This window comes from Dipodomys spectabilis, unplaced genomic scaffold (assembly GCF_019054845.1).
Source record: "Dipodomys spectabilis isolate Male_0828 unplaced genomic scaffold, ASM1905484v1 ptg000339l, whole genome shotgun sequence".
Lineage (NCBI taxonomy): Eukaryota > Metazoa > Chordata > Mammalia > Rodentia > Heteromyidae > Dipodomys > Dipodomys spectabilis.
The window spans coordinates 182,558-192,697 of record NW_024871016.1 but is presented as its reverse complement, the minus strand read 5'-3'; the positions used below and the strand labels follow the sequence as shown (position 1 = coordinate 192,697).

Here is a 10,140-nt window from a genome sequence, read left to right as displayed (position 1 = left end):
GGATGGTTGTGGGGTTTGAACTTTGGGTTTTTGCGCTATCCCCGTACTCTTCATTTCAAGGCGAGTGTTCTACAGCTTGAGCTACAGCTTCACTTCCAGTTTTCTATTGGTTTATTGAAGATAAGAGCCTTATGGACTTTCCTGCCGGGCTGGCTTTTAACTTCAATCCTCAGGTTTCATCCTCCTGAATAGCTAGCATTACAGGCGTGAGCCACTGGCACTTACTGTAAAAATTCATGGATTCCGTGGAATTCTTCCAAGTAAATTGCTTGCCTTTGATTTCAAAATGTATTCAAGAAGTTTTGTATATATCTATAATGATATCTACAGACTTTGTGATTTTTTCAATCAGAAGTAATTTAAACTTATCTGTAGTAAAGAAACTAAAGTATTTCTGGTCATTGTCTGAAAAAAGCGTATTTTAAAATATTCTATATTCTATGTTTGTATAATGTCCATAATCTATTTTATTCTTCCTAGATATACTTTGAGTTTTACATTGTTTTATAATATGTAGGTTCATTAATGTGTCCTTTCAGATTGCATTCCATATAGAAACAGTTTAAGATTCCTTTTTTTCCTAGGTCCTTATAGTGTGATTTTTTTGGGATAAAATATCAATGGTGTCAAATTTCAAAAGTTTTGTAAAGGTTATGTAAAAGGTTTTGTAAAGGCCTTTCTAAGGTGAAGATTTAATACACTGATGTCAAACTTACTTTTAATTATATGAATTACGTGTATTGTTACACTTCTAATTTTGTAATCAACTTTTTAATAACTGCTTTTCTTTTCTTGTATCTGAAGAATGAAAAATATGGAATACTTCATAAATCTACATATCATCCTTGTGCAAGTGCCATGTTAAACATTTATTGAAATTAGTGTATACACTGCTGAAACATGTAGTATCCTCTAAATTTAAGTAGTTAATGATGCAATCTTATACAGGCTTATATCCTTGTGTGCCTATTTGTAACAAAAAAACCTTATTGTTCCTAACAATGCTATTGACCTTATTTCCCTATAATACTCGGAATAGTGGAAAAAAATATATTTTCTGTCGATTGCTTACATTTGCAATTTTTTGTCAATGACTATTTTTATTTTTTTATTTTTATTTTTTATTATTTTTTGTGAACATACTGTACAGAGGGGTTACAATTACATGGGCAAAATAATGAATACATTTCTTTTTTTTTTTTTGTCGGTTGTGGGGCTTGAACTCTGGGCCTGGGCGCTGTCCCTCAGCTCTTCAGCTCAAAGCGAGCGCTCTAACACTTGAGCTACAGCGCCACTTCCGGTTTTCTGGTGGTTTATTGGAGATAGGAGTCTCACGGTCTCTCCTGCCTGGGCTGGCTTTGAACCTCGATCCTCAGATCTCAGCCTCCTGAGTAGCTAGGATTACAGGCATGAGCCACCAGCGCCCCGCCCATGAGTACATTTCTTATCAAGCATTGCAGCCTCCTCCTTTGTTTACCCTTCACATCCCTTCCCAGCCTCCCCCCCACCCAATCCCACCCCCAGACCCCCCACCCCCCCCCACCCGCACCAAAGTTGTAAAGTTTGTTTTCGACATGACAACTTGTACTTTTCATAGTTGCAACGGGTCCACCTGTATCCTTAAGCGACTTGTTTTCCCCATCTCCTCCACAAATTATACCGACATCAAATATAGTGAAAGCAGGGGTTATACTGTGAGGGAGGGACATACAAAGCAACAAAGAAATAATCTTATAAATGCATTAGAATCAAATGCATGAAAGAAAAACACATTTAAATACATATCTAAGGGAACATTTTCCTAACATCTCATTATCTGACCTTTTCTGCTTGACTCATACATATACTAGATATTGCAAATATGGGAAAACATGGGACCTATGTTTCTTTGGGCTTGGCTTACTTCACTTAATATAATTTTTTCCAAACCTTTCCATTTCCTAACAAATGGGGAAATGTCATTCTTTCTGATGGAAGCATTGTGTATATATACCATTGTGTATATATACCACATTTTCTTGATCCATTCATCTACTGAGGGACATCTGGGTTGGTTCCAGATCTTAGATATGGTAAATAATGCTGCAATAAACATAGCTGTGCTGGTAGCTTTAGTGTGGTTTTGTTTGTAAACATTTGGGTAAATGTCCAAAAATGGGATTGCTGGGTCATAGGGGAGCTCTATGTGAAGTCTTTTCAGGAACCTCCATACTGCTTTCCAAATTGGTTGAACAAGTTTACAATCCCACCAACAACGAAGTAAGGTTCCCTTCTGTCCACATCCCCTCCAGCATCTGTTGTTAGAGTTCTTGATTATAGCTATTCTAACTGGGGTGAGGTGGTATCTCAATGTTGTTTTGATTTGCTTTTCTTTTGTGGCTAGGGAGGTTGAGCATTTCTTCATGTGTCTATTGGCCATCCTTCTTTCTTCTTCAGAGAAGTTTCTCTTCATGACTTTCACCCACTTATTTATTGGGCAGTTGTTTCTTTGAGGATTTGTTGTTGGGGGATTTAATTTTTTGAGTTCCAAGTATATTTTAGATATGAGACCCTTGTCCGTTGTATGGCTAGTGAATATCTTCTCCCAATCCGTGGGCTTAATTATTATTAATCTTGCTAGCTATGTCTTTTGCCATGCAGAAGCTCTTTTTCATTTGGGATTTAATCGTACTTTCAAATATTTATAGTTAGGTCCAAAGTTGATGGCTTTTTCAAGTACTTGTGGAGATAATGGATTCAAAGTAAACCTTGCTTAAGAGCTACTTCTAAATTTCTGCAGCTGAAAATTTTCCAAATGAGGTCTTACTGACACAAATGTCTATCTGACCCTTTACCCTTCTTCCATGTAGGAACAGGCCAACAAGAATATCTTACCTTGACACCCTAGATTGTCTTACTTGAATAAAAAAATGTTGGTTACAAGGGATCACAGAGAGACGAACAGTTCAGAGAATACTGTACAGACTAGAAGGTATTTTATCAGAATATAATTATTTTCTATACCTACCATTTCAAAAGTAGCTAAAGCCAAGAAGGTGAAAAAAATTTTCATATGCATGATTACCTAATGTACTGGCCTGTCTACCACCCAAGTAGGCAGGAACTTACACTACTGTCTTTCTATCACCAAATATTTTCATAGTTGCAGAAGTCCATATGTTTCTCCTCGTTATTAGTCTTTAAATTGGTAATGTTTTAATCACAATGTTTCCTTTTGCCTCCAGGCTGTAAATCTACAAAAATATTAAACCTTTAGTTCTAACTCTATCAAACACTGAGGTAGAGATAATGGAATAATACTTTAAAACAGAGTTGCCTTTGATAACCTAACCACAAAAGAACAAGGCATAACAAGTGCCTTTTTTATTATCTTATATATAGTCATATATTTTATCTTTATAAGTGCTGATTTTTTTTTTATTTTACATGGTGAAACTTACTAGAATGAGTTGATAATTTGACAAATGAATTGGTATTTCTTTATTACAGTAAGTAGAATTGGAATATAAACAATTATGTTTAGAATATACATTAGAATATAAATAGTATCAATGCAATGTCTTCGGTATAAACTTGTGATTCCGTCTAAGTGTTCTTGTCCTTCTGAATTCACATGGAAAAAAAACAATGTTTTCCTCTAACCTATAATGGATTTTATTCTGCTGCTCTGTTTATTGTTTTAACTCGCTTGTCCCAAAATGATTTTCTTCATATTTTTGAAGCATTCCTACTGATTATGCACAAATTTTGCTGATATGATATCTAAAAAATATTATTCTTCTGCAGGACCCTTGAGTCCTAGGATCCCAGGTTCCAGTTACCTACATGATCACCTAGGCCCATGCAACAGGCAAACAGAAAGTAATTGAAAACACATCTCAATTCCTCATTTCTCATATTTTAGGGCCCCAATTCCTTGAGATGCAAGAATTAGCAGTAAGCAATTGTAAAATGCAAGGCAACTTAAAACGAAAGATGAAATCACAAAATCTGAGAGAAAGTACTCTAATTCAAACTTTCAATTTACAGATGACCAGCCCATATGAGTGAACAAGATCACAAAGTGTCATAAGATTATTTTTAATACTCCCCCTAGTGACTAATGAAATATTTAGGTCCAGAATAAGTGGGCCAAAAATTAGGTCCTGGAAGGAATCCTTAATTGGTCTACCAAGAACCAGAAAACTTGACTTAGAGGTCAAATGTAATTCAGAAAACAATTATTAAGAAGATCATTAGGGCTTCAAAACACTGGTATTTCAGTACAACTTGGGTCTGTGGTATAAAAATGTTGTTATTCTCAAACCAATGATAATCTCCATTTAATCTCCTGAAAGTGTATTCCTTTTCAAATAAAATTTTTAAAATCACATTCAGCAAAATAACATTTGACAAGTAGATGATACTTACATTACAAGCTTTTCAAGTGTAGGGAGCAAGTTACAATAGAGTTGATTTATTTAACCAGCACTAATGGCAAAAAGGTTCAATGATTCATTAAAGTGTAGAAATAGTACCAGCTACCATTTGTGTTGTTCAGTAGGTGCCTTCCAGAAATGTGTTAAACAGATAAGCCTCCCATATTTCAAACCCAAAAGTTAGCTAATAAAGTAAATTTCATCACTTAATAAGGTACATTTTAAAAAGTCACAAATAATTGCCTTATCATATGTTGTTTTATGTTTTCCCTATCTGTCTAACATAGTAAGAAATATGAATTTAAGTCTTGAATTTGGGTACTCTTCAGAGATGTGACAAACATAAAATCTGTCTTCTATTTCTATCATATTCCTCTATAGTCGTAAATTTAGTTTTCTTCTTTTTCCAAAACTTATAAGTAGTAGAAAGTATTATCCCATGTAAAATAAAATAATCACAATCCATTGTACAAAACCATTTATAAAAGCTGGTAGTTAGGAATATTTTCTAAGACATTTTTAAACTTTCTTGTTGACTGAAGATTAATCTTCCAAATGGATAATAATAAAATCATGTCTAGGTGCTTCACGTCTCCAGTCTTGCAAATAGTTACTGCAGATGAATGAATTATGGAAATGTAAGCTGACATCAGTTCAAGTATATGCAACATTGACATTCCATGGAATGTATATAAAGCTTGTAAACTGTTAACAGACAGTTTAACAGAATGACTATTAGGAAGTTGAAAGCAGAGAGAAATAATAGTAAAGACATGAAATGAATGAAAAATGGAACAAGGGGCTAGTACACCTAAAATACTCAATGTACACGTATGATAAAGGAAGTGATAAATCAGATATAAATCTTGGAGAGGGGGTTGGTTGAGAATGATAGGAGTGACTGATCTAGGAGCATTCGACAATTAGATGGATATATTTAATTGCAACACACTTGCACAACCTTTTAAATTCAGTTAAAAATAAAACAAAAAACAAAAACACACAAAAATCACAAACAAACAGCAATCTCTAGAGAGTATGAATATGACCTCTCAAAATTTTAAGCAGTTAATGAAGAGCAGTCTTGGGAAAATCAAACTAAGCTGTTCAAAGTGGGCAGTTAGGGGTAGGGGAGAATTTTGAACAGATTTAAGTAGATTGTCTCAGATTATAAATCATCTACATCTGCTGCAAATATTATCTTTCTCCTGCGAGTTCTCTTTGTCTGAACTGGATACTCCAGTCCTGAGACACCCTTGATAGATTGTGAAGATAGAATGGAAGAAACAAGCTCAAGGATCCATTACGCCACTGGACAGAAAACAATCCTCGATGGTTACTCTCATCTCTCTACACTACTCTTTCTTCATACTTTTAAGTAAATTCATTTTGAATTATATTGTTCCTTCTTTGTTTTGGCAAAGTAATTGGTCAAAGTAATTCCCTAAACATTATTGGCCATTTTTCCATCATGCTGTTTACATGTCCAAACGAGTCCAGTAAACTTCCCTCTTGCATTTGGTTGCCATGAAACAACATCTATGTTAATGAGGAGAAATCTAATGTAAACCTTTTCTCCAGAAAACCAGTCCAAGAAGCTGTGATCACAAACATTTGGCTTCATTTTTTTCCTTTTTCTTTTACCTTGAAAGTCTTCTTGTGTCTAAAGCCCAGAAAAATAAGAACTCCATCACTCTTTGGTTCAATCAATTCAAAGATATATTTTGCTAACATGATGCTTAGAGGAAACCGAAAAAGTCTGCACTTTTTTGTTCTCTCTTATGTCTCTCGTTAGATACCATATCAGGAACAGTGAAGTGATTCTTTGCAAAATTATTTCAATAGATTATTTTTCTCTTGATCTTGCATTTGCTCTATAATATGTATGGAGGAGAATAGTATTAAATCACTCATACCTGGGAAGACAGTGTCTGGTAAAAAGGACAATGCTTACATGTTCTACTTCTATGTCCTCCTCTTAGCTCTTGCCTGATTTCCAATTATTCACAGCTTCTTGGCTTCAAGTCTAGTGAAGCTGAAGGACTATAAATCCTCCCCCACTGCTACATGTTCAAGATTTCTCTTTTAAAAGTCTTTTAAGTTGCCTCTTTTGGATGTGGAATTTATTTTCATGTCTTCATTCAATCTGTTCTGCGTTGTAGTGAGCCAAATCGGCTCTGTAAAATCACTTTAGGTCGCAAAAATATTGACAAAATGTATATCAAAAAGTTTTGGCCTCCCTCCACTGCTGAAGCCAATACACTTAGCTAGGGCTTCTAAGAACACTGTTTTCTGACATTTTCAATTTGTTCAATTCTTTTCCGAACCCAAAACTTTTTTGTCTTATGTAAGAAGAGAAATCTTCACTACCTCACTATTATATTTTGTGTACCACTTACAAATGTGAAATTATTGGTTTGAAATATCCAATAGATTTTTTGTGTGTTTCAAAGCTTCACGTGTAAAGATATTGTAGAAAGTGTTACAAAAAGAAAAGTGTAAACCCAATACATTCTTTCATTGTTAGGGCACTTTCTCCCTAAATATTTTGACCCAAATTATCTTTTTCAGAGTATTACTGTTTGGTAAGTAAAGGTTAATTCACAAATTTTGACGTCTTATTTTTTATAAACTTTGAATTTATATTCCCTACAACCTTGTTTCATACAGTGAGAGGATATTTCCCGGGTAAGGACAATTCTCAAGGGAACCTACAGAATTTACAGCAAGGTTTCTGAGGTTTGTTTAATGTGAAAAAAGCCATCTTCATCCTCATTGCTCCCTCTCTACTAAGTCTCTATGGATTTCTTTGCATGAAAACCTATTCTCCCAGGCAATTTCTTAATAGGCTAAGTTGTTAAAAATGTTTGAACAATTAAAATTTAACTGTCATAACTTTAAAATTCTTTTGAAATTCCTTTATCAGAATCACGAATTCACCAATCCTAATTACACCTTTACCATAAAAAAGTTAACACGTTTTTTTTCATGTTATAGTGTCCATGTAACTATTATTTTCCAATGGCTTTGTTATGCGTACATCTGACCATTTAAGCTGATGCTGAGCAAAATGAACTCCACGATTTGGAAACAGATTTTTTTCATTTGTGGTTGTTGTTTTTGATGTAATATGTGATTTCTGTTTTCTTTGGGTTTTTCCCCTATGGTTTATCCCTGCTGTATTTGATTTTGTATTGTATATAAATTTACCTTAATTAGGAACGGAAGAGGAAAAACAAAATGGTGAGCAAAGGACAAAGGGAAAACCAATGCAATAGCAATATGCACAAGACAATATGTTTGAAATGTACATTACAACTTGTGAGGGGTAAAGGGGTAAAAGAAAACTGTGAGAAAAATGAGGTAGGAGTAACAAGTTTGAAAAGTTAGGAGTTCACTACCTTACAACTACTGTAACCCCACTATACATCACTTTGGTAATAAAATTTTAAAAATAAGCTGCATAAAATATAAATTCACTGTACTGATATGGCAAATATTATTCTTCATGTAGTAACATTTAGAAGTCAATACTATTTGGCATCTAATTTGAATTAATTACCCCTTCTTTATCAGTGGACCATCAACTTGACTGTTATCCAACTAGACAATATTTTCACAATGAACTTGCCAATATTTTGAAAAAAGAATAAATTTAGTATATTCTCATACTAAAACCGAAAACAGTTTATTTCTAAGGAAACCCATAACTTTTAAAAGTAAATAAATTGTTAAGAGGACAGAATATATGTGTTCTTCAAAATTTGTATCAATAATAACTACTCATTTTTAAATTCTCAACATTCCAAACCTGAGAGGTTCAAACAGTACCTGTTTGCATGTTATGAAATTCTGGAATAGATGCAGTTTCAAATGGGGTCTTACAGATTGAGAAGTCAACAGAAAAATAGAAACATTCTGTTAGAGGATAAAACTATGAAGCATTTGTAATAATTAATTTTTCATGAGTAAGCAATTGATTATCAGTGTAAACCATTATTTCTATGACCGTCAATTCCAAGATTTATGCCATAAAGTCATACTAGCCCAACAGTTTCCAACTTGTAGGGTGTATATTAAAATTCCTTAATTCACATCATGAATAGCTTATCTCTATAGTGAAAATACTACACCTCTGCTAATGTGATGCCCTCCTTATTCTGGAAAGAACACCACAATAAACTGAGCTGCATCATTTTTCCCACAATGTTACTCTTGAGATCAGAACACTTGCAAATATTATTTATATTTATACTTTATAACTATATTATATATATTCAGGATGCTAAGAATGTAAAATTATGGTTCAAAACCCACCCAGGCAGGAAGATTTTTAGACTCTTATCTCCAATAAACTTCTCAGAAAAAGCCAGACACAAGTGGCAGTGAGATTGAAGTGGTAGGGCATGAGCCTTGAGCTCAGCGACAATATCCAGGATGAGAGTTCAAACCCTAGGACAAACCAATAAAACAGAAACAAAAATAAAATTGAACCCTAAACCTAGCATTTTTATCATTGTGTACAGACGGACATAATTAAGAAAATTGTTTCTTGTTGCATATATGTAGAAAAAAAAAGATGTCACGCAATTATTCTATTCATACCATGTTATACCAAAGACTCAAAAAACGCTTCATGTTCCAGTTAGGAGTACTGCTTTTTCTATATCAATCCCATAAATCTACATACTGGACTTGGCTTCAATGTTTTAATGTTGTCTTATTTGTAGAGATTTTTATATTGTATTGAACACTTATACTTAAACACAAAACTTCTATTTTTCCTATTATTGCTATTGGTTCTCTTATTTTTACCTCATGTGCACTTGGGAAATTAATGCACAGCACATACACTCACAAGAAAATCATCTGAGATCTTTCCTACCGTTTAAAATTCACCTTACTTTATAGAGCACTTAAGAAGTTTGAACTCAATCTACTCATGGATAATGTATTTAAAAGCAATTTAAATTTCATATTTTCTCTTTACTAAGTTGTCTCTGAAACATGTGTGACCTCATGTCCAAAGCTGTCCTTGTGCTATTTCAATGAAGCCAAAAAGCATTCATTTTATCTGGAGCAGCGCCATATATTCTTACTGGAAGTAAATGGAAGTAACTTTTACTGGATGTGAAAATTGATTCCAGGAGAGGAATTGAACATAGGGGAATGAAAAAATTCAAGTTAACTTTTGCTTTCCTCTTTATTGTAAGAGAAAAGAATCCAAGGCTTGAAGGAACCTCTGTCATTGACTTTTTTGAGTGTCTTCTTTACTCATATAAAACTTCTAGTTGAGAGTATTACAAAAGGAAACAATGGCTGTTTCAAGGCCAGCATATAACAAAAGGAAATAACTTTTTTTTTAAAAGTGTTCTACTACAAAGAAAAAAACCACGGAGGTTAAAAACGTCTTACGGATGAATGTTTCACTCCTGAGGTGATTCTTTTTTGGCAGGAGTCACTTATCAATTCCTTTAGTCTGGTCCTGAATTTTCTATAGCAATAAGGATTCCAAAAAAGCAGGATCCAATGAGTATGATCGGCAAAAGCAACCTTTTCTCAGACCAGTACTCCTTTAAAGAAGGACCCAAAGAAATACCTAGGATTTCCTTTGTTTGGTTGTTTGTATAGTTTGTGCTGGTTCTGGGGCTTGAACTCAGAAGCTGGAACTCGTCCCTGTACAGTTGTCTTTCCTGCCCACCTGCCCCCAAAACTAGTACTC

General features: G+C 34.0%; 1 pseudogene; it reads right to left on the bottom strand.

The window, feature by feature from the left end:
- Positions 1–808: 808 nt before the first annotated feature.
- Positions 809–907, bottom strand: LOC122095179 (annotated as a pseudogene).
- Between the last annotated feature and the right edge of the window lie 9,233 nt (positions 908–10,140).